The sequence below is a fragment of the Manis pentadactyla genome, chromosome X (genome assembly GCF_030020395.1).
Source record: "Manis pentadactyla isolate mManPen7 chromosome X, mManPen7.hap1, whole genome shotgun sequence".
Lineage (NCBI taxonomy): Eukaryota > Metazoa > Chordata > Mammalia > Pholidota > Manidae > Manis > Manis pentadactyla.
The window spans coordinates 127,083,283-127,108,500 of record NC_080038.1 but is presented as its reverse complement, the minus strand read 5'-3'; the positions used below and the strand labels follow the sequence as shown (position 1 = coordinate 127,108,500).

At 37.5% G+C, this 25,218-nt stretch overlaps 1 pseudogene; it reads left to right on the top strand.

Moving 5' to 3' along the window:
* The window catches only part of LOC118935119 (TLE family member 5-like), a 33,305-nt pseudogene extending 10,548 nt beyond the window's left edge, over positions 1–22,757 (top strand).
* The last annotated feature ends 2,461 nt before the right edge of the window (positions 22,758–25,218 follow it).

Genomic DNA, 25,218 nt, shown 5'->3' with positions numbered 1-25,218 from the left:
TTTCTGTCTCTTCCTCCCAAAATACATTACTTGACGCATGAGGGCAGGGATTTTTGTTTTTTTCCTTCACTGCTCTATCCTTAGTATATGGCACATAGTAGATAATAAATAAATATATGTTTTATGAATTAACTCAAGGCTTAAAACCCCAAGACTTTAAAACCTTAAAACCTGTTCTTTTTCCCCTCAAATTTTGTATCTAGCCAGGTGAAACATACAGTTGACCAGAGTCTCTCTAATGAGATTAAATGTTGAAATGAAGAGCCAACAGCATAGAGATGCTCTGAACTGGATTGCAAATCTCCTTCCATTTTGAAGATTCTAGGAAAAATTAAAGCCTGAAAAGTAAATATGGTTGTTGAAATACAAGGAAGTGAAAGGCCCAAACAATTAGAATTAGACATCAAATGCTTTCGTTTTTTTGTTTGTTAAAGTGCAAAGAAATTAGAGTTCCATGATTTTGAGCTCAATTGGGAATTCAGTTCCTGACCAAGATGGAGTACAGGAATTCAAATTTATCCTGCTTGAAACAACTAAAAGACCATACAAAATACATGAAATGATGATTTTCATGACACTGTCAGGCAACGAAGGACAGCAGGGATCCCTGAGGTATGGGAAACAAGGTTAGCCATATGACAGCCCCAACTCACCGCCTTGAGATTCCAGAGGGTGCCAGGAGGTGGATCACAGCCAGAGCCTGGAAGATTTCCTTGAGGAAATGGAGCTTAGAGTTCTGGGAGACCAAGATGGCAGGGCGGAGTACTGGAGAGGAGAGAGCTGCAGAGAGACAGAGACAGAGAACCATGGAAATCTTCAAAAGATCTTCCTCATGTACCCAGTAGAGTACCTATCAGCACATATATATGCAGAGAGTAACCAAGTCCAAGGGAAGAACCACCTGGAAGGATTAGAAATAACAGGGCTTGCCTCTCACACAGGGTCAAGATAGTGCCTGTTCCCAACCAGTCAGGTTGGAAACCTTCGTAATCCGCAGGGCTAGAGTACTCAGAAGGGTCTTGCCTCAAAAGTGGGGGAGAATTAGCTCTAGACTAAACACTGCTCTGGATCTGCCTAACATACTGTAAAAGCAAGGATAAAACTGTTTCCAAGTACTTAACTATGGCCCAGAACAAAGTTCAAGAATATTTATAAGAATACAGAAATAGCACCCAACAAGGTAAAATCCACAATGTCTGGCATCCAATCAAATATTACCAGGTTGCAAAGAAATATTTGCAATAATAGCAACTCCACTCTTTCAGTTGCTCAGACCCTTGATACTTTGGAATCATCCCACAATGAAGAAAAAAAAACTACCAATCAAAATCAACCTAGAACTGATACTATAAGAAATGTTAAAGAATTTCTGTCAGGCAGAAGGGAAAATGACACCAGATGGAAATATGGTTCTACACAAGGAATGAAACGCACCATAAAAATAACTAAATGGGTAGATATATAAGTCCTTTATATTTTATTTTTACTATTTAAACTTTTAAAAAGATGTGGGGTTTAGATGAAATAATAACAATGTAAAATGGGATTTATAGCATATGTTGGAGTGAAATGTATGACGACAGTAACACAAAGACCAATAGGGAATAAATGAAAACTCAAATGGAAGAAATATCCTATGACGATGTTAATTATGGTGGTGTCTTACCTAAGATTTTGAAGGTTCCAGGCTTTGAAATGCTGTTTTTCTATAGTAGTGGGGTAGGCTTCCAGTATTGCACCACTCTCCCTAGTCTTTTCTGAGAGATTCAGCTAAGTTTCTAACAGTTGAATTTCCCCTCTTTTCTCCTTCTCTGTGGGGTGGATCTGAGTGTTTTTTCTTCTTTCTACTTTCTCTCTGCTTTCTGACTTAGACTTTTTTTTTTAGACCTACTCTTCTAGGTTCTCTCTTGTGGGGTCTTCCTTAGTGAGATATATGGAATATAAATTGTGGTTCTTCCAAAATCATCCACTGTGCAGAGAAATCTTGTCTACCTTTACCTCTTAAATGGCATAATCCCACTCAGGAGATAATTTCCCATCAAAACCAGACTGTATTATTACCCTGGCTGCATGCCCTTTATATGGTTCATATTTGCTGTGCCTCTCCTTAGAGCTGTAACCCCATAAATTTTGCTAGCATATTTCTTTAGGATACAGACAATTACTTCTGTTTGTCTATAAAACCTCTCTCCTCCTGAAACTTCCCCAGTAATTCTTGTGATATTTTGATGCTGATCCTCTTTGTCTTTTCTCAGTTCAGTCCAAATTTTCTGAAATCACTTCTTACAACCGCCATTCTCTTCAGTGGTGTCTCCTGATTCGTTTATGGTTGTCATGCAAGTTACAAGTTGCTGCAGCACTGGCGACACACATTGTAGCTATGATAGGATTTCTTGAGAATACAGCTTATACTCAAAGGCTTAGCAGAACCCACAGGACCCACTAGGCCCCCATAACTGTGGACTATCTATTCCACTGGAGGATGTGCTTGAGCACACAAAAGCTGGGAGACACTGGCAGAGGAAACTCTGCAGTCATGGCTGTGTGTTTTTAACACGTGTAAAGGCTTGGAGAAAGGGGAGTCGTTCTGTAAAATGTAACAATGGGGCTTCCTGCGCCTGGGTGTATTTTTGAGGAACTTCTGAGGCTCAACTAGGGTGTCTGAGAAGCAGCCCTGCAGGTATCATCCTCCACCGTTCTCTTTACGGTAGCTCAGTCCTCCAGAACCAGTTCAGTTTGCCAGATAAAAATGCTGGAAGGGAGCCATCATGACTGGGAAGATTTCTCGCTAACAACGGCCTCACTAGTGGGACCTGGGTACAGATCCTTTTGCTTTTGCTTTCGCCAGTGCTGTAGCAACTTGCACCTTGCATTCTGGATATCTCATTTTCTCATACATATGTATCTAACCTATCTTCTAAGATCTCAGCCTTTTTTAAAAGACATTTTTCCTGTCCTTTATCTTAAATCAGACTTTTATTTGTCTCCTGTTTTTCTTTTTACTTGACTTTGAGACTGAAGCATATTTTTCATACCATGCTGGGTCCTCATTCATTTCCTGAGCAAAACTGATTTCTAGAAGTAGAATATTCCAGGCACAGGCTTTCTTCTTTCCTTTTTTGTTTTTTGAATCAAATTAAATTCATTTTTTGAATTGTCACACAGTAAATTTTACTGTTTTGATGTACAATTCTGTGAATTTTAACACAAGTAATCCATATAGCCATCACTACAATCAAGATACAGGACAATTTCATCATCCCAAAAGATTCCCTTGTGCTGTCCTTGTCATACCCTCCCCTCCCCCCTAACCTCTGGGGATCACTGATATGTACTCTATACCTATAGTTTTGCCTTTTCCGGAATCCAGAATGTCATATAAATGCAATCATAATATACATAATGTTTTGAGATTGCCTTCTACTCAACATAATGCCTTTGAGATTTGTGCATCAACTGTTTTTTCTTTTTATAGCTGAATACTATTCCATGGCATAGTTGTACCTACCACAGTTTGTTCTTCCATTCACCTACTTAAGGACATTTGAATAGTTTCCAATTTTTGGCTACTATGAATAAAACTGCTACAAACATTCAGGTATAGGGCTCTGTGTGAACATAACATAGGTACATGTTTAACTTTATAAGAAACTACCAGTCTGTTTTCCAGAATGGCTATACCATATATATTAAAGTGTACCCACCAGCAATGTTTGACAGTTTCACTGTCTCAGCATCCTTGTCAGCATTTAATATTAGTCATTTTCATTTGAGACATTCTGATAGGCATGTAGTACTATCTCATTGTTGCTATAATTTGCATTGCTCTTATGGATAATGATGTTGGGCATATTTTCATGCATTTATTTGCCATCCTTGTAACCCTCTTTGGTACCCCTTTTGTTGAAGTGTTTGCTCAAATCATTTGCTATTGTTTTCAATTGGATTCTTTAATTTTGAACTATTAAGAGTTGAGAGTTCTTTCTATATTCTGGATATGGCATATCCTTTGTTGGATATGTGATTTGCAAATATTTTCTCTGGTCTATAGCTTGTTTCTTTTCAATTTTTTAATGGTGTCTTTTGCACAAATAATGTTTAACCTTTTTATTGTGGTAAAATACATGTAACATAAAATTTGCCATCTTAAACATTTTAAAGTATGCAATTCAGTGTCATTAAATATATTCAGAATATTGTGCAGCCATTACCTTTATCTACTTCCAGACCTTTTTCATTACCCCAAATGGAAACTCACCAAGCAGCCAGCCACTCTCCTTTTCTCCTCTCACAGCCCCTGGTAACCATTAGTCTGCTTTCTATCTCTATGGATTTACTAATTCTGGATATTTCATATAAATAGAATTATGTAATATGTTGTCTTTTGTGTTGGACTTCATTCACTTAGCACAGTGTTTTTAAGGTTTATCTACAGGGTAGCATGTATCAGGATTTCTTTCTTTTTTATGGCTGAATAATATTCCATTGTATATGGATATGAAACATTCATTTACCCATTCATCCATTGATGGAAATTGGGTTGTTTCTACCTTGTGACTTTTATGAATAGTGCTTTTGTGAACATTCATGTATAAGTTGTTTGAAAATCTGTTTTCAATTCTTTTGCGTATATACATGGCCATCCTAGTGTGCATGAAGTGATTTCTCATAGTGGTTTTGATTTGTCTTTTCTCAATAACTAATGACATTGAGCATCTTTTCATGAGCTTGTTGACTATTTGTGTACCTTATTTGGAGAAATGTCCAGTTTGTTTTCATTTTTTAATTGGGTTATTTGTCTTTTTATTGTTGAATTTTATTGTTGAATTTTAAATATATTCTGGAAACTAAACCTTTGTCAGATACATGAACTAAAAAGATTTTCTCCAATTTCATGGGTTGCCTTTTATTCTCTTGATAGTGTTTTTTGATTCACAGAAAGTTTTAATTTGTTAATGTCCACTTTAATTTTGCTTTTATTGCTTATTCTTTTGGTGCCATTGCCAAAAACAAAGTTATGAAAGTTTACTGCTATATTTTCTTCTAAGAGTTTTATAGTTTTAGTTCTTACACTGAAGTCTTTAATCCATTTTGAGTTAGCTTTTGTGTATGGTTTGAGATAAGGGTCAAATTTCATTCTTTTGCATACGGATATCCACTTGTCACAGCACCATTTGTTGAAGAGACTATTCTTTCCCCACTGAATGCTTTTGATATTCTTGCTAAAAATCAGTTGACTGTAAGTGAATTAATTTATTTGGACCCTCAAATATATTCTTGATCTATATGTCTACTTTTATGTCTGTACCATACTCTTTCATTTTCTGTAGCTTTGTAGTAACAGTAGTAAGTTTTATAAGTAAGGGAGGTAAGCAATAACAGTAACTTTTGAAACAGGGTAGTGTGTCTCCAATTTTGTTCTTCCTTTCCAAGATTATTTTTGGCTATTCTGTATGCCTTGAAATTCCATATTAATTTTAGGATTTCCTTTTCCATATCTCCAAAAAAGACCTTTGGGATATTGATAAAGATTGCATTAAACCTGCAGATTGATTTGGGGTATATTTTCATCTCAACCATATTAAGTCTTTGAATTCATGAATATGGCATACATTTTCACTTATTTATTTCATCATGAATTTATTTCACCAATGTTTTGTAGTTTTCAGTGTATAAATCCTGCACCTCCCTAGTTAAATTTATTTCTGATTATTCTATTATTTTGACATTATTATAAGTAGAACTGTTTTCTTAATTTCCCTTACAGATTGTTTATGGCTAGTGAGTAATGTATACTGTATGCAGCCAGTATTTTTATGTTTATTTGTACCTTAAAACTTTGCTGAATTTGTATAGTAGCTCAGTTTGTTTTTGTGGATTATTTAAGATTTTTTATTTCTATGATCATATCTCCTATGTACAGAATTGTTTTATTTCTTCCTTTCCAGTTTGGATACCCTTTGTTTCTTTTTCTTGCCTAATTGCTCTGGTTGAAACTTCCAGTACAATGTTGAAAAGAAATGGCAAAAGTGGTCATACATGCCTTGTTCCTGATCTTATAGGGAATGCTTCTAGTCTTTTATCATAGAGTATTATGTCAGCTGTGAGTTTTTTCATATTTCTCCTTTTTTATGTAGAGAATTTTCTTTCTATCGAGAAGTTTGTTGAGAGTCTTTACCATAAAAGGGTGTTGGACTAGGACAAATGCATTTTCTGCATCTATTTAGATATTGTGTGTGTGTTTCCCCATTGTTCTGTTAAGGTAGTTTATTACAATAACTGAATCTCTTATGTTGAACTACCTTTGCGTTCCTGGTTAAATCCCACTTGGTCATGTTGCATAATCCTTTTTTATGTGCTTCTGGATTCAGTTTCTGGTGTTGAGGATTTCTGTTATTTATACTCATAAAGGATATCAGTATGTAGTTTTCTTACGATGTCTAATTATAGTAGGGTAATGCTGACCTCATAGAATGAATTAGGAAGTGTTTCTTCCTCTTTTGTTTTTTTTTTGGAGTAATTTGAGAAGAATTGGTGTTAATTCTTTAAATGTTTGATAAAACTCACTAACACTTCTTGTCCTATACTTTTCTTTTTGGGTAGTGTTTAGATTATTAGTTCACTCTCTTTTTATAGGTATATTCAGATTTTTTATTTCTTTTTGAGTGAGTTTTGGTAGTTTGTATCTTTCTAGGAAAGATACAAACCCCCATTGGCTCTCTGAGCTAGGTGATTTGGGGGCCACTCCCTCAAATGGCAGGCTTAATAGTTGGGGTGTTAGATGTGTGGTCCAAAACCTTTCCTCTTCATTAAGAAACTGGAAGTTGGGGGTTCCCTCCCAAATGTAAGGTGCTTTGAGTGGGGTGGATTTTATAGCAACAGTATGTCTCAGCATTTTTTACCTATTGTGATATGGATATTTTCTCAGTTGCCTAATATTTAGGAGTCACTCAAATAATTTCTGGATTTCACTCAGAGTGAATTGATGTGTGAAGCTGTATATTTGGTGCATCATCGGGAGAAGGGAAATTCGGGAACCTCCTATCCCACCATCTTGCTGATGCCAAACAATCTATTTAGATTACTGGTTTATTATAATAGGATATAACTCAGGAATATAGCCAAGTGGAAGAGATGATTTGGGTAGGGTATGTGGGATGAAATTTGGCATTTCCATGGCCTCTCCAGGTATGCCACTCACCCAGGACCACTGTATACTGACTTTGTTGAAGAATACAAAATAGATCTGACCTCATGCAAAGATGTAGCTGGAAAAAAAGAGTATTTTAATAGGCTCTTCAGATAACCATGGACAGTCTCTATTTGAGACACTACACCAAAATTCAACATGGAATTTTTTTAAGTTTAGTAACAATGTGGAGTCTGAAAGCATATCACTGAATCTACATACTCTTACATTAAAACTTATTGGTCTATCTTGTTCTTCTTTTTTGGTATCATTAATGTACAATTACATGAACAACATTATGATTACTAGACTCCCTCTATTATGAACTCCCACGACCTACCCCATTACAGTCACTGTCCATCAGCATAGTAAGATGCTATAGAATCACTACTTGTCTTCTCTGTGCTATACTGCCTTCCCTGTGCCCCCCCCTCCACATTATGTGTGCTAATTGTAATGTCCTTTTTTCCCCCTTATCCCTCCCTTCCCACCCATCCTCCCCAGTCCCTTTCCCTTTGGTAACTGTTAGTTCATTGTGTGGTTCTGTGAGTCTGCTGCTGGTTTGTTCCTTCAGTTTTTTCTTTGATCTTATACTTCACAGATGAGTGAAATCATTTGATACTTGTCTTTTTCTTCCTGGCTTATTTCACTGAGCATAATACCCTCTACCTCCATCCATGTTGTTACAAATGGTAGGATTTGTTTTCTTCTTATGGCTGAATAATATTCCATTGTGTATATGTACCACATCTTCTTTATCCCTTCATCTACTGATTGACATTTAGGTTGCTTCCATTTCTTGGCTATTGTAAATAGTGCTGTGATAAACACAGGGGTGCATATGTCTTTCTCAAACTGGGCTGCTGCATTCTTAGGGTAAATTCCTAGGAGTGGAATTCCCAGGTCAAATGGTATTTCTATTTTTAGTTTTTTGAGGAACCTCCATACTACTTTCCACAATGGTTGAACTAATTTGCATTCCCACCAGCAGTGTAGAGGGTTCCCCTTTCTCCACAACCACGTCAACATTTGTTGTTGTTTGTCTTTTGGATGGTGACCATCCTAACTGGTGTGAGGTGATAGCTCATTGTGATTTTAATTTGCATTTCCCTGATGATTAGTGATGTGGAGCATCTTTTCATGTGCCTGTTGGTCATCTGAATTTCTTCTTTGGAGAAGTGTCTGTTCAGCTCCTCTGCCCATTTTTAATACAATTATTTGCTTTTTTTTTCTTGAGGTGCATGGGCTCTTTCTGTATTTTGGATGTCAAGAGGCTGTCATTTCCCCATTGTATGTCCATGGCTACTTTATCATATATTAATTGACCATACATGTTTGGGTTAATATATGGACTCTCTATTCTATTCCACTGGTCTGTGGCTCTTTTCTTGTGCCAGTATCACATTGTCTTGATTACTGTGGCTTTGTAGTAGAACTTGAACTTGGGAAGCAAGATGCTTCCTGCTTTATTCTTCCTTCTCAGGATTGCTTTGGCTATTCGGGGTCTTTTATGGTTCTATATGAATTTTAGAACTATTTATTCCAGTTCATTGAATAATACTGTTGGCATTTTGATAGGGATTGCATTGAATCTGTAGATTGCTGTAGGCAGGATGGCCATTTTGAGAATATTAATTCTTCCTACCCAAGAGCATGGGATGAATTTCCATTTGTTAGTGTCCTCTTTAATTTCTCTTAAGAGTGTCTTATAGTTTTTCAGGGTATAGGTCTTTCACTTCCTTGGTTAGGTTTATTCCTAGGTATTTTATTCTTTTTGATGCAATTGTGAATGGAATTGTTTTCCTGATTTCTCTTTCTGCTAGTTCATCGTTAGTGTATAGGAATGCAACTGATTTCTGTGTATTAATTTTGTGTCCTGCAACTTTGCTGAATTCAGATATTAGTTCTAGTAGTTTTGGAGTGGATTCTTTAGGGTTTTTTAATGTATGATATCATGTCATGCTGTAAATAGTGACAGTTTGACTTCTTCCTTACCAATCTGGATGCCTTTTATTTCTTTGTGTTGTCTGATTGCCATGGCTATGACCTCCAGTACTATGTTGAATAAAAGTGGAGAGATTGGGCATCCCTGTCTTGTTCCTGATCTTAAAGGAAAAGCTTTCAGCTACTCGCTGTTAAGTATAATGTTGGCTCTGGGTTTGTCATATATGGCCTTTATTATGTTGAGGTTCTTGCCTTCTATACACATTCTGTTGAGAGATTTTATTATGAATGGATGTTGAATTGTGTTGAATGCTTTTTCAGCATCTATGGAGATGATCACGTTGTTTACGTCCTTCTTTTTATTGATATAATGGATGATGTTGATGGATTTTCAAAAGTTGTACCATCCTTGCATCCCTGAGATGAATCCCAATTGATCATGGTGTATGATCCTCTTGATGTATTTTTGAATTCGGTTTGGTAATATTTTGTTGAGTATTTTTGCATCTATGTTCATCAGGGACATTCGTCTGCAGTTTTCTTTTTTTGTGGGTCTTTGCCTGGTTTTGGTATTAGAGTGATGCTGGCTTCATAGAATGAGTTTGGAAGTATTCCCTCCTCTTCTATTTTTTGGAAAACTTTATGGAGAATGGGGTATTATGTTTTCTCTAAATGTCTGATAAAATTCAGCAGTGAATCCACCTGGTCCTGTGGTTTTGTTCTTGGGTAGTTTTTTGATTACCTATTCAATTTCATTGCTGGTAATTGGTCTGCTTAGATTTTCTGTTTCTTCCTTGATCAGGAAGTTGTCCATTTCTTCTAGATATACAGTTTGTTAGCATATACATTTTCATAGCATTCTGTAATAATTCTTTGTATTTCTGTTGTGTCCATTGTGATTTTTGGTTCTCATTTCTGATTCTGTTTATGTGTGTAGATTCTCTTTTTCTCTTAATAAGTCTGGCTAGGAGTTTATCTATTTTGTTTATTTTCTCAAAAAACCAACTCTTGGTTTCATTGATTTTTTTCTATTCTTTTATTCTTCTCAGTTTTATTTATTTCTTCTCTCATCTTTATTATGTCCCTCCTTCTGCTCACTTTTGACTTCATTTGTTCTTCTTTTTCCAGTTTCAATAATTGTGACTTCAGACTATTCATTTGGGATTGTTCTTCCTTCTTTAAATAGGCCTGGATTGCTTTATACTTCCCTCATAGAACTGCCTTCACTGCATCCCAGAGAAGTTGGGGCATTGTGTTATTGCTGTCATTTGTCTCCATATATTCCTTGATCTCTGTTTTTATTTGGTCATTGATCCATTGATTACTTAGGAGCATGTTGTTAAGCCTCCTTAAGTTTGTGGGCTTTTATGATTTCTTTGCATAATTTATTTCTAGTTTCATACCTTTGTGGTCTGTGAAGCTGGTTGGTACAATTTCAATCTTTCTGAATTAACTGAGGCTCTTTTTGTGGCCTAGTATGTGATCTATTCTGAAAAATGTTCCATGTACACTTGAGAAGAATGTGTGTCCTGCTGCTTTTGGGTGTAGAGTTCTGTAGATGTCTGTTAGGTCCATCTGTTCTAGTGTGTTGTTCAGTGCCTCTGTGTCCTTACTTATTTTCTGTCGAGTTGATCTGTCCTTTGGAGTGAGTGGTGTGTTGAAGTCTCCTAAAATGTATGCATTGCATTTTATTTCCTCCTTTAATTCTGTTAATATTTGTTTCACATATGTCGGTTCTTCTGTGTTGTGTGCATTTATAGATATTCATAATGGTGTTGGACTGCCCCCTTTATCGTTATGTAATGTCCTTCTTTATCTCTTGTTACTTTCTTTGTTTGATTTTGTCTGATACAAGTACTGCAACACCTGCTTTTTTCTCCCTATTGTTTGCATGAAATATCTTTTTCCATTCCTTCAGTTTTAGTCAGTGTATGTCTTTGGGTTTGAGGTGAGTCTCTTGTAAGCAGCATATAGATGGGTCTTGCTTTTTTATCCATTCTATTACTCTATGTCTTTTGATTGGTGCATTCAGTCCATTTACATTTAAGGTGATTATCGATAGATATGTACTTATTGCCATTGCAGGCTTTGGATTCGTGGTTACCAAAGGTTCAAGGGCAGCTTCTTTACTATCTGTCTAACTTAACTCTCTTATTAAGCTATTATAAATACAGTGTGATGATTCTTTATTTCTCTCCCTTCTTTCTCTTCCTCCTTCACTCTTTATATGTTAGGTGTTTTATTCTGTGCTCTTTTGTGTTTCCCTTGACTGCTTTTGTGGATAGCTTATTTTGTTTTTCCCCTTTAGTTAGTATTTGGTTGGTCTGCTTTCTTTGCTGTGATTTTATTTTCTCTAGTGACAGCTATTTAGCCTTAGGAGTACTTCCATCAAGAGCATTCCCTTTAAAATATCCTTTAGAGGTGGTTTGTGGGAGGCAAATTCCCTCAACTTTTGCTTGTCTGGGAATTGTTTAATCCCTTCTTCAAATGTAAATGATATTCTTGCTGGATACAGTGTTCTTGGTTCAAGGCCCTTCTACTTCATTGCATTAAATATATCATGCCATTCTCTTCTTGCCTGTGTGATTTCTTTTGAGAATTCTGATGATAGCCTGATGGGTTTTCCTTTGTAGGTGATCTTTTTTCTCTCTCTGACTGCTTTTAATATTGATTCCTGTGGTCACCCAGATCTTCCAAATGATGACACATTTTAGTAACGATATCAAAAAATTCACATTAGTTAATTGTTTCCCCAACCTCATTACAAAGGTCTTTAAGTATTGGGCAGTGGTCATGCTCACTGTGGTAGGTATCCAGTTTTACTGCATTCCAATTTTTGTGTGAAACCTTGAATTATACTATTGGTAATAAATGTTGTCAGATGTTTCCTTTAAAGTGATAGGTTCTGTTCATTTTTGAGAAAACATCTATAAAATACTGAAGTCTGAATAAACCATAGTTTTTCTCTCAGTTATTTTTTCAATTTAAAATATCATTTTGTGGAAAACAGGTCTAGTTTGACTTGTGGCTTAAACAAATGTACACCATTTTTCCTCAATTCAACTATCCTACTTTAATATACATCAGAAGTACTTTGTACTTACTTCTCATTTTGTTATACAGAATGTTTAGAAAGATGTACATTTGAGGGCTGATATTTAATAAAATTAACTACTTCATCAAGGTCATTCTTAAATTCATTTCTCCCTCTTCAAGTGAATGGTGGTAAAGAATACAACAACTAGCTGATAAAATTTGGTACCACTGCCTTGATTCGTGCTAAGGCAGCAGTTTTACCCACCATTGCTTTTGTATCACCAATGTAAATTTCAACACAGTGAAAAGGAAAAATGACTTTTTATTATTACTATAAAAAGATTCTTAACCTCATGGACCTCTGAAAGAGTCTCAAGAATTGTCAGAGATCTACAGACCACACTTTGAGTACCAGCACTATAGCATTGCTATTACAAGAATAGTAAAATAATGTATAACCAAAAAAAACTAATAATAAACAAACAAACAAACAAATAAGTAAATAAGAATGTATGACTAACAAACTGGTACAGGGATAAATAGAAGGAATTTTTAAATACTTAGTAATTTAGGAAGAGAGATAAATGAATGTACCTAGGTCAAACACGTAGTACAATAGTAGATTTAACCCCTTAAGAACAGTTATTTCCTTGGTCTTCCATACAACTGGAACCCAACAGGTACTCCAAATCATTTTCCCAATGTTTCCAGACAGACTTGCAACCTAGGGCAAATGCAGTTTAGCCTTAATCTAAGACTTCTGCTTCAAATGAGCAGAATGAATGGTGGGGACTAATATTACTATTTAAAGTCACACGAGCAATAGTTTAGAAAGGCATATGATGGAAAATAAACCCCTGCTTTGTTAAACAAAGATTCCCCACTCATGCCAATTTACTTGAGAATGTAGATTCAACCCTGCAGATGAATATCTAACATGCACACAGAGTATGTCAAAGAAAGAAAAATTTGTAGAGTACACAGTGTCTCAAGCTTCAGGAAAATTCTATGATTGGCATATTCATTTACTTTCTATTTAAAAGCAAACCCAAGGACAAATAGGATAAGGTAAGGAAGCATCATCTAAATTCCCCTTCCCCAAAGACAAACTGTCTAGTTCATTGGACTGGACACTGCTAGGAATTCATCAATAGTATCTTGACCATCCAACACCATTGCATAGGTATGTCTATCTCATTGATTGGTTGTCCATCAAATCTGAATCTAATCTATCTCATTGACAGGTCTTGTCTCTCACAATATGCCTTCATGAGTTTGCTAAGGGGTGTTTGTCATTTATTTTGAGCTGAATCATGGATCCGTCATAGAATTATAACAAAAGAGTTGGTTGGAAGTGATCTTTGTAATCATTTTTTCTAACCTACCTGGTAGAGAAATCTCCTTGACAGTATCCATGCCTAGAGGTCATTCAGCAGGTCCTTTAGCTACTTCTGATTACAGAGAGCAACAGACCATTTCAATTATAGTCAGCTCTGTTCCTTAGTACGTTCTTCCTTATTATATTGAACCAGGACTCCTTGGAATTTTCATCTCAGCCTAGGTACTTATTCTGATGCTCACAGAATAATAATAAGCATACTGGTTTTTTTCCATAAAGCCCAGTACTTTGGAGTTAATATACTAATTCTTTGGTTTTGATCCTATATTCAGATTTTCTTTGGGAAACTGGGTACTGATGCTTTTGGTAGGTGACTTTGAAGCATCTATAGTATGAGGTGAAGAAGAGAGAAGTTGCATCTATTAAACATCATTGTAGTGGACACAGTTGGATGACTTCCCAGCACCCACTCTCCCCCTTCCTATTTTATAACAGACCCCTGATTTTATTCATATGCCTATCATCCACTCTCCAGTCACACTAACCCAAGTGACCCAGGAGAAGGTAATCTTGTCCTCAGCTCTATGAGTGGGTCATGATTGCTTCAGTCAATGAAGGTAATCCAAATATCCTTGCTATTAGTTTGGAAATAAAAACTAAGCTAATAATGCATGACATATACCTAACAATTAGTATTGATACAGGGGTGGGTATGTGACTTTTATCCAAACAAATTGAAGGGAAGTACTTTTTAGTTTATGATGGGGGGGAGAGAGATTTCTCCCTCTGTCACTGAACATGAATAAGGGAGTATATATCTGCAGTGTCTTTAGGCAGTCACTTTGTGACCACGAAGGCAGCCAGCCTGAGATCAAAGTGAACACACACACAGGAAGAACAGACATCTTCAGGAGAAAATTACAGACAAACAGAATGGGGGGCCTGATTGGTCCACACTCAGAATTCCATACCATTTTTGGACCTAAGGTCATGTGAAATAATATTTTCATATTATTTAAGGTAGTTTATATTGTCTTTTCTATTACTTGTAGCTCAAAACATATGAACACAATCACCTACTTCTTCAAGATGAAGTTTCTGACTCTGATGTAGAATTGCAGGGTTTACTCCACTGGGTTGGTGCAGGTGGACTACAAGTTGAGGTAAAAGGATCAGGGCCTTTATTTACAGAGGAGTAGAACCAATTAAAAATTTTCACTTTGGCCATAACCCAAGATAATTTTCTTTAACCCAATGTTTAGGAAGAAAACTAGCATTTGTTGAATGCCTATTATGTGCCAGGCACTTTCCTATATGCCAAGTCATTTTATCCTCACTGTGAAGCAGGTACAAGTTTCCAGTGTGGAAAATGAGGCTCACCAAGGTTAAATGGATTGCCCAGGACCACAAAGCTAGTTTTTCATAGAGTCAGCATCCAGTCTTTATCTGGTTTCTCCACGTCCAGTGCTCTTTCCATTACATTCTTGGCAGACAATTCTTTCCAGACAATTCTAGCCCTTATGCCAGAGAAAGCTGTTTAAAGTCTTAGACGAAGACGTTTTCTACAATGGTAGTATTTTGTAGTGGTTAAGAGTATGGAGTATAAGATCACACAGACATTGGCTCAAATAATGCTACCAGTTATTCAGCTCAATTTTTTAAAATAAAGCTCTTCTTTACACTGAAACAAGCCTACACCATTCACTATCTTTTTGACCTTGTGTGAGTTACCATCTCTGAGCTTCAATGTTTTTCCTTTGTACAATGAAGATAATTACCTCACAATGTTGTTATATAGATTAATGAGAAAATGCTTGTAAAGTTCCTGAAATATAGTGAGTGAATTGAGAGAGCTGGTAGGAGTAGTCTGCCATGCAGTGGAGGAGTATATCATCATTGATTCTGTTTAGAATTTTCATGTCATGGTGATAATAAAAAGCATACCAAGGTTTAGGATTATTTATTTTAACTTCTCTATAGACAATTCATTCCTTTGTTGCCTACACTGGCAACGTACCACTCTTACAGCCCTGCTCTTGGTAGGCCTTTCAGTGAGTATATTGCATCAATTATTATTTTTAAGGCCTAAATAGGAAAAATCTTGCAGTGAGGATAGGGACGTCAAACAAACTTAGTCTTTGAAATTTAGATTAAAAGGCATTCATTTTATTAGGCATAGCCTTTGGCTTAGATTATTAGTTGTATTTTTTTTAATGTTATAGTTGGTACAGTAGAAAGAAAGCACTGTGTATCAAATGTTACCTTCCCTCCCAACCATGGGATCTTGAAGATGAGATTTGTCCAACATTCTTTGACGTTTAGGGAAAGTCTTCTTGACCTGTTTACAGTGGCTGTCTCATTACATGTGGCACAAAAAGTCAAATGGATTTATATTGGGAGAGGTGAGCAGGTAGGGCTTTACATATATAATCTTACTGAATCTTCATGACAACCCTGTGAAGTATGGTTAGAATAAATGTATTATCTCACTTTTGCTGAGGAAGAAACAGATTTGTGGATGAGGTTTAAGTCCTTGGTGATAGAACAGGGGTATTTTATTTCTCTGGTGTTTCACTTTCCAAAGTAGATGAGGGCTACTATAGTGTTTGCTTGAAACTCAGAAATGCCTTTAAATTATGTACTGATCAGAACCAGTATATAATTCAGTAATTCAGGTTGACCGGGCTAACAAAGTCTGCAAATGAAGAGTAGATTCTCAACTACTGGTTTGAATTTCCCACTCCTAATTTCTAGCTATATTACCAGCTGCCTCCACTAGACAGTGAGGTTCTTCAGAGCCAGGACCTATGCTATTTATCCCTATAATGCTATTAAAATTGTTTAGTAGGGTTTTGTGTGGTGTGCATAGAAACATTAATCTTTAAATAGAGGGGGTATTAGGTAGGAGAACAGTCGTCTTCATGCCGTTCTTCAGGCCTATAACCCTCCAGCCTTCCAAATACTGGAGCCTCTTTAGGCATCAGTGAGATCCCAGTACAGCCTGAACTATAAAGATGGTCAAGTTCCACATCTACTTTTGCCAGGACAGAAGGTCATGAAGGAATTAGAATGAAACAGCTCTCCTAGGCCAGAAGGAGGAGAGACTGGTAGGACATTGAGAACGCTTTCATGAAAGGTTGGATCAACAGGCAGAAGGTTACATGGTCAATGCTCAGGCCTTTCTCCTGTAAGTCATCAGGCCATTTCCCATACCACACCATTGGCTTCATATAAAAACAGGCCTCTGATGTCCACACCTTTTTCACTCTATCCTGAACTACATGCCCCAACCAGCCTCAGTCCTGCTTGCCAACTTATTCTTGATCTTCCCAGGTTCTGACCTTGTAATCTATCTTCCCCAACAGTTTCATCAACGCCTAATTTCAACATCACTTCCTCAACTCTGACCTTTGCATTACAAGTTTGGTCATGATCTGAATTGTCTCTCTGGTTACTCCAACACTGACTTTTTTTTCTATTTTTTTTTATTAAGGTATCATAAATATACAATCTTATGCTCAGGTTTCACATGAGCAACATTATGGTTACTAGACTCCCCCCATCATCAACTCCCCCCCACAAGCCCCATTACAGTCACTGTCCATCAGCGTAGTAAGATGCTGTAGAATCACTACTAGTCTCTGTGTTGCACAGCCCTCCCTGTGCCTCCCCCCAGATTATACATGCTAATCATAATGCCCCCTTTCTTCCCCCCCATCCCTCCCTTCTCATCCATCCTCCCCAGTCCCTTTCCCTTTGGTAACTGTTAGTCCATTCTTGGGTTGTGTAAGTCTGATGCTGTTTTGTTCCTTCAGTTTTTTCTTTGTTCTTATACTCTACAGATGAATGAAATCATTTGATACATGTCTTTTTTTGCCTGGCTTATTTCACTGAGCATAATACCCTCTAGCTCCATCCATGTTGTTGCAAATGGTAGGATTTGTTTTCTTCTTATGGCTGAATAATATTGGATTATGTATATGTACCACATCTTCTTTATCCATTCATCTACTGATGGACACTTAGGTTGCTTCCATTTCTTGGCTATTGTAAATAGTGCAGCGATAAACATAGGGGTGCATATGTCTTTTTCGAACTGGGCTCCTGCATTCTTAGGGTAAATTCCTAGGAGTGGAATTCCTGAGTCAAATGGTATTTCTATTTTGAGTTTTTTGAGGAACCTCCATACTGCTTTCCACAATGGTTGAACTAGTTTACATTCCCACCAGCAGTATAGGAGGGTTCCCCTTTCTCCACATCCTCGTCAACATTTGTTGTTCTTAGTCTTTTCAATGCTGGCCATCCTAACTGGTGTAAGGTGATATCTCATTGTGGCTTTAATTTGCATTTCCCTGATAATTAGTGATGTGGAGCATCTTTTCATGTGCCTATTGGCCATCTGAATTTCTTCTTTGGAGAAGTGTCTGTTCAGATCCTCTGCCCATTTTTTAATTGGGTTATTTGCTTGAATCCAACCATGGCTTTTAAGCACTAGAGAAGAGGCTATTGGTAGCAAAGGTAAGACCTCATGGGGTCATGAAATGAAGATTATTGGAGCCCTCTGGAAGCCTAGAGATACCATGGGATGTGTTTTTCTGAAGTTTGATTTTAAAAGCACATATACAAGATCATATTGTCTGCAAACAGAAACAGTTTTACTTTGTCCTTTCCTGTCTATATGCCTTTTCCCCCCTCTTTTTCTTGCCTAATTGCACTGCCTAGAATCTCCAATATGATGTTAAATAGAAGTGGTGAGACCAGACAATTTTTTTCTTGATCTTAGAGGGAAAGCTTTCACTCTTTCAGCCATTAGGTTTTATGATAGATGTGGGGTTTTTGTAGATGTCTCTTTTAGCATGAGAAAGTGTCCCAGTTTGTTTATTTTTTTTTAAATCAAGAAAGCATGCTGAATTTTATCAAAGCTTTTTCTGGGATCACTGAGGTGACTGATCATGGATTTCTAGCCCATTATTCAGTTAATATGGTATAATAGATTGATTTTTGTATATTGAAACAACTTAGTATTCTTGGGTTAATCCCATATAGTCATGGTATATAACTCATTTTTATGTTGCTGTATTCATTTTGCTAGTATTTTGTTAAGGATTTTTGCATCTGTATTTATAAAGGAATTTTTTTATTGAAGTGTTGTTGGTATACAATCTTATATCAGTTTCAGGTATAAAACACAGTGGTTCAATAGTTACCCATCCCATAATATTTATCCTCACCCCCAACTAATGCAGTTACTATTTGTCAACAGGCAGATGTTACAGAATCATTGGCTGTATTTTCCATGCTGTACTATCACCCCTGTGACCAACTTGTATTATGATTGAGAATTATTGTGCCCTTTTATCTCCCTCACCCTCCCCAACTACCTACCCCAACCCCTCCCTCACGGTAACCACCAGTCACTTCTCAGCATCTATGAGTCTACTGCTATTTCGTTTTGTTTTGTTTTTAGGTTCTACAAATAAGTGAAACTATATGGTATTTAATTTTCTCTCCCTGGATAATTTCACTTAGCATAATACTGTCTAGGTCCATCCATGTTCTTGCAAATGGCCGGATTTCTTTTTCATGGCTGAATAACATTCCACTGTGTGTATGTACCACCTCTTCATTATCCATTCATCCATTGATCAGCACTTTGTTTGCTTCCATACCTTGGCTTTTGTAAATAATGCAGCAGTAAACATGGGCTGCATATATTTTCAAATCAGGGATTTTGTTTTCTTGAGGTAAATTCATAGGGCAGTTACTGGGTTGTATGATATTTATATTTTTAGTTTTTTGAGGAACCTCCATACTGCTTTACATTGTGGTTGCACAAGTTTACATTCCCATCAAAAGTGTAAGAATAGGGTTCCTTTTTCTCCACATCCTTACCAACACTTGTTATTTTTTGTATTTTGGATAACGACCATTCTGACTAGTGTGATGTGATATCTCATTGTGGTTTTGATTTGCATTTCCCTGATGATTAGCAATGTGGAGCATCCTTTCATGTGCCTGTTGGTCATCTGTATTTCTTCTTTGGAAAAATGTCTTTTCAGGTCCTGTGCCCATTTTTTAATTGGATTATTATTTTTTTTTCATGTTGGGGCAGATGAGTTCTTTATATATTTTGGATGTTAACCCCTTATCAAATAAATCATTTATGAATATATTCTCCCATACTATAGGTTGCCTTTTTGTTCTGCTGATGGTGTCCTTTGCTGTACAGAAGCTTTTTAGTTTGATACAGTCCCACTTGTGCATTTTTTATTTTGTTTTCCTTGCCCAAGGAGATGATGTGTCCAGGAAAAAATTGCTCATGCTTATGTTCAAGAGATTTTTGCCTATGTTTTCTTTTAAGCATTTTAGGGTTTCATGTCTTACATTTAGGTCTTTAATCCATTTCAAGTTTCCTTTTGTGTGTGGAGTTAGTAATCCAGTTTTTCTCCTGCATGTAGCTCTTGCATGTAGCTTCCCAACACCAGTTATTGAAGAGACTGTCTTTTCCTCATTGTATATTCATGACTTCTTTATCATATATTAATTGACCATATTAGCATGGGTTTATATCTGGGCTCTATATTCTGTTCCATTGATCTATGGGTCTGTTCTTATGCCAGTACCGTATCATTTTGATTACCGTAGCTTTGTAGTATAGCTTGAAGTCAGGGAGTATAATTCCCCCAGTTTTGTCTTTCTTTCTCAAGGTCTTTTGTGGTTCCATATGAATTTTAGAATTATATGCTCTAGTTCATGGAAAAATGCAGTTGGTATTTTGATAGGGATTGCCTTGAATCTGTAAATTGCTTTGGGCATGATGGCCATTTTGACAATATTAATTCTTCCTATCCATGAGCATGGGATAGATTTCCATATATTGGTGTCTTCTTTAATTTCTCTCATGAGTATCAGAGTACAGGTCTTTCACCTCCTTGGTTAGGTTTATTCCTAGGTATTTTATTCTTTTTCATGTAGCTGTAAATGTAATTGTTTTCCTGATTTCGCTTTCTGCTAGTTCATTGTTAATATACATAAATGCAACAGATTTCTATGTATTAATTTTGTATCCTGCAACTTTTCTGAATCCAGTTATTAGTTCTAACAGGTTTTTGGTGGAGTCTTTAGGGTTTGTATATGTAATATCATGTCATCTGTAAATAGTGACAGTTTTACCTCTTCCTTACCAGTTTGAATGTGTTTTATCTCTCATAAAGGATATTGATCTGTAGTTTTCTTCGCTTGTGATGTCTTTGTGTGGTTCTGTTGTCAGGGTAATGCTGACCTCATAGAACTTGTTAGGAAATGTTCCTTACTATTCTGTTTTTTGGAAGAGTTTGTGAGGTATTGGTCCTAATTCTTTAAATGTTTGATATATAATTCCCTAATTAAGCCTTCTGAGCCTGGAGCTGTCTTTGTGAGAAGTTTTTTTTAATAGTAATTCAATATTTTTACTTGTTATATTCAGCTTTTCTATTTCTTCTTGAGTTAGTTTCAGTAGTTTGTGTCTTCCTAGGAACTTGTCTGTTTCATCTAGATTATTTAATTTGTTGGAGTGAAATTGTTTGTAGTATTCCCTATAATTGTTTGTATTTCTCTAGGTTGTTATTATTGTCCCCTCTTTTATTTCTGATATTAATAATCTGAGTCCCCTCTCTCTTTTTTTGGTCAATCAAGCTAAAGTTTTATCAATTTTGTTCATTTCCAAAAAACCAAGTTTTGGTTTTGTTTTCTCTTCTTTTCCTGTTCTCTGTATCATTTATGTCTACTTTAATGTTTATTAATATATTATTTTTTATTTATTTGGATTTAGTTTACTCTTCTTTTTCTAATTTCTTAACCTGGAAGTTTGATTATTGATTTGAGATCTTTCTTTTTTTATAATGTAGCCATTTAAAGTTATACATTTCTCTCTCATCACTGCAATAGCTTCATTCCAGAGATTTGGTATGTTGTGTCTTCATTTTCATTCATCTGAAAGTATTTTTCAAATTCTCATGGTTTTGGTGTGGTCACAGCCTCAGGCTTCCAGGGAGCTGGGTGAGGGGAGGTAAACAGCCGCATGGCCCTGACCCAGCACCCTGTCCCCACAGGGCTTGTCACATGTACCCCAGCAACTCAAATTCACCACCTGTGACTCCTGTGACCACATCAAAGATGCGTTTCAGCTTCTGCTGGCTCAGTACTATAGCCTGAAGCTCGAACATGACAGGCTGGCCAGTGAGAAATAGGAGATGCGGCATCATTATGTGATGTACTAGGAGATATCCTAGGGCTTGAACATTGAGATGCAAAAGCAGGGTGAAATCACCAAGAGGGTGCATGGGGTTTGTGCCCAGGTTTTATCTTAACTTTCCCAAGACAAGCAGCAGGTCTTGGGAACCATCGAGAGCGCTAAGTAGGTCACTACTCCTGAGCTGAACTCCATCATCCAACAGCAGCTCCAAGCCCACCAGCTGTCCCAGCTGCAGGCTCTGGCCCTGCTCTTGACCTCACTGCTTGTGGGGCTGCAGCCGGCTTCACTGCCAGCAGTCAGCAGGAACACTGGCCTCCTTTCACCGTCCACACTGGGCTCTCAGGCTCACCTCTCCAAGAAAGACAAAAATGGGCATGATGGTGACAACCACCAGGAGGATGATGATGATAAGTCAGATTAGCAGGCTGCCAGGATGGGGAGGGTTTGGGGACCAAGAGGATACAGAGACACAGAAAAAGGAAGGCTCAGCACAAGACGCAGTATAGCTTGGGATTGGCTAACTCCAGTAGTATTTATGGTAGCTACCAGCTGGAGCCCTTGTCCTGCTTATGTGCCACCCCCTAGCTTTGCTCCGGCCCCATGCTCCCAGCCTCCCCTGCTCTTCCCATGCAGCCTGAATGGATGGATGAATACCTGATCATATCACAGATGAGGCAAGCTGAGACCTAGAAGCTCAACCGGGAGCCCAGGTCAGAAGGGAGCAAAACCTGAAGAAATCCAGCATCCTCCATACTTCCCCATTTCACACACATGTAACTGTCTGCCTGCTGGGCCCCCTCAGGGCACAACCCGCTTCCCACCCTGGCACTGCATGCAAACAATGCTAGCTGCCGCTTCCCACCCTAGGCACCCCACGTCTTCCCCTCCCTATCCCACCCACCCCGTCTCCTCAGTCCAGATGCCTGCTCCGACCTGGGCCTTTTGCCTTGCCCACAAGAAGGGGGCAGCGGGAAGCCAGCTTAGCTGGGATGCGTGGGGTGGGGGCCAGCGACCCAGAATCCCCTTGCTCCCCTCAATGAATAAAGATGAGGGTACTAAAAAAAAGAAAAACCTCTCATGATTTCTTCTTTGACCTACTGGCTATCTAGTAGTGTATTGTTTAATTTCTGCATATTTGTGAACTTCCCCAGTTGTATTCTGTTCCTGATTTCAAATTTAAGTCCATTGTGGCCAGAAAGCACTTAGTCTGATTTCAAACCTAGAGTAACATTCCCTCTCTGTAAGGTGAACACTGGAGGAAGGTGTTAGCTCCTAGCTTTCTCAGCTTGTGCCTCCCTGCATGAAATCTCTGCATTATAAGCAAGCTGGACCAGAGGTGACTGGGGCCAGTATCTTTGGCCTCCTACACCTAGAATAGAGCTTACACCCTATGAATGAAGGCTCGGTAGGAGAAGAGAGACCCAGTCCTCTCTGCCATGCCTGGCTGGGATAGAGCTTCTGCAACATGGTGGAATGAAAAGCAATAACCATCTGACCATTCTGAGTGAAAATATATCCCAAGACCTGAAACTGGGAGAAAAGGAGCCCCTATCTTCTTGGTTACACATGCCCAAGGTAGACCTTCCATAACATGAACTGGCAGAGGAGAGAAAAATAGAGTGAACTGTGGTTCAAATGCCACAATCTCTCACTGTTCCCTACTGAGATTTAGATTTTCTTCAATGAATGTTTTTCCATTCAATGAATGTTCTGTATTCCCTTAGGAAAACTTCCAGTGACTTTGAATGATATTTTAAAAATAGTTTTCATCACAAGTTGTTTGGCTGGGACAGGGTGAGCTGGACTCCAACTGCATCATTCCAGAAGTTTTGCCTCCAAATTAGTATTTTTATACAAAGAAACTGCTCTGGAAAGTTATCTTGCATCTGTCACCTTTTTTCATTTAGACGAGATGAATGTGCTTAAAAGGTGCTCAAAGACCCAGGTTCCCTAGAAGTGGCCTAAAAGTTCAGAGATCAATTGGCATGGATAGCAACCTCAAAAAGTGGCTTTGTTGAGTCAGTGGTGACGGTTCTGGAATATTCCATTGTATTTTTGCTCTTGACAAAGATCACCAAGGCACTCCGTGATGGGGACTGGATAACTTCTACTGTCGATTGGTATCTATATGATTGTGAAAGACCTAAAAGGTGGATATATGTATTTGGCAAGAAGGACCACCCTGCATACCTGTTCTACCTTAGAGCTGCATCTACTGCACACATTTTAGCAATTACTACATTTACTGCCAAGTCTCGCCTTATATGACACTCTGTACCTAGGACCCTAGACAAATGTGTGTTGGATTTGGAAGTATTTTTGGACATGATGAAGAGAAAAGTATCCTCCATTATGAATGTGGCTGAGTAATTGATTTGGTACCCAATATCTGTTTTCCTGCCAGATTTATATAGTGCTTTCAGGGATCAAAGTCTTCTGCTAGTTTATTGACCCCTGCTCATCAAGCACTTCTCTTCCTCTCTAAAGGAAAATGGAGCACTTCCCTTCTGATAAAGGACTATTTAGGTGTGGTGTCTACACAATATCTGAGAATTCTACTTGTTACCACTAATCTTCATGGATAACTTCATGGAGGAAGGATCTTTGACATTTTAAATATATAAGGTCTTTATGATATTGCCTTTATGTGGTAAGATAAAGCCATGCTAGCAAAGATAAAATAATGATTGAGTGTGTGCCAGTGAAATTCCTTCACTATCTTATCCCCAGCCAAGATGTCTGATGATGCTAGACAAAGTGTCCCAGGGGATGTACACTATCTACAGAAACTCCAATGTAAATCAGAAATGTGTAGCATATTCTGGGATCCATTTAATAGTACTATAGAAAACATTTCCTCCCCATTCTCCAGACCATGGAAAACAGACTTCAATCAACAATTCTACCTTTCAAAGATAGTTTAGGGAGAAGAAATTCTGCCCTCTGTCCATTCATTACTTGCTTCTGCCTAATGAAGGAAGAATAACTATTATGATTGGTGATTGCCTGACATTCATTAAGTCATACTTAACGAATGGGCAAAGTCACACTGATTCCAAAGCAAGGTTAGTATTACTCTGTCTTTCTTTAACTGCCTTACTCCTAGATTAGTAAATGTGTAAGCAGTTATGTACTCCCATGTGTAAGTACACATACATGTAAGTATACCTTGGGGAAGGGCTTATAACATGCTTTCTATATGGAAACTTGATCAGTATCTCTCTATCACACACATACACATGCACACTTTTGTTCATGCTGTTTCTGGTAACTACAGTAACTATATGGATATGGTAGACCTGTGGTTCTTAGAGATGGCATCGTAAACCAGGATCTACCCTATAGACACAACTCTCTGCACAGATAGGTCCCAGAGCCTAGTTTCAGCAGGGTAATATGAAGATGCTATTTTGATCTCAAGATCCAGCTACATCCTCCAATATAGCTTTAGTAAGAAAGCCATATGTTTTATTGAGC